The sequence below is a fragment of the Venturia canescens genome, unplaced genomic scaffold (genome assembly GCF_019457755.1).
Source record: "Venturia canescens isolate UGA unplaced genomic scaffold, ASM1945775v1 PGA_scaffold_66__1_contigs__length_32754, whole genome shotgun sequence".
NCBI lineage: Eukaryota > Metazoa > Arthropoda > Insecta > Hymenoptera > Ichneumonidae > Venturia > Venturia canescens.
In genome coordinates, this window is record NW_025108628.1 from 8,882 (window position 1) to 10,000 (window position 1,119).

Here is a 1,119-nt window from a genome sequence, read left to right on the forward strand (position 1 = left end):
TAACATTTGGATTAACGAAATTCCCACTGTCCCTATCTCCGACGACGAAGAACCATAATTTCCTTTAGATATCGTCAACGCAAGCATGAGCGAGCTACGTAAAATCTCTCGGTCGGTGGACGCCCGGTGCGGGCGTCGCACGACCGACGAAATATTTCGCCCAATTTCAAGGTACCTGGGCACGTAGCTGCGCATTTTCCTCGGCGCACGCCATCGAGGGAACGAACGTCGTCGGGAGACGTAGCGAAACTCGTCACGTAGGGTCTAACGGGGAAACGAGAAATCCTCGGTCGGTGGACGCCCGGTGCGGGCGTCGCACGACCGACGAAAAAAAGTCAGCACAATTACAGAGTCTCTGGGCACAAAACCGCGACGCTTCGTCTACGTAGGCTATCGGGAGAAAGGCGAATTTGGGATCGTCCGAATATCTCGAAAGTTGCGTATCTTGTGAGTTTACTCGTCGCTCTTGACGCGTGTTGCGGTCGAACGGGTAAACGGCGGGCTTGGATGCTCGCTCGAATCTTGAGTCCAATCCCACCGGATCGTCCACGTGTGCGTAACATTTGGATTAACGAAATTCCCACTGTCCCTATCTCCGACGACGAAGAACCATAATTTCCTTTAGATATCGTCAACGCAAGCATGAGCGAGCTACGTAAAATCTCTCGGTCGGTGGACGCCCGGTGCGGGCGTCGCACGACCGACGAAAAATTTCGCCCAATTTCAAGGTACCTGGGCACGTAGCTGCGCATTTTCCTCGGCGCACGCCATCGAGGGAACGAACGTCGTCGGGAGACGTAGCGAAACTCGTCACGTAGGGTCTAACGGGGAAACGAGAAATCCTCGGTCGGTGGACGCCCGGTGCGGGCGTCGCACGACCGACGAAAAAATGTTTCATTTTCTCAGAATATTATCTTCGATAACTCCAACAGCTCTGCTAATGTATATTTTTGTACCCATTCGTCGTGCTTCGTCAAACGCGGACAGAAGCGAGCATAATCATTACAAATCTATTTATATCTGTCTTCCCCATGTATATTGATTTCAAGTTCTTCATTTCGATATTGTTGAATTATTATATTGTTCATATTGACAAAACGTAGATTAAAAATTGTCAAA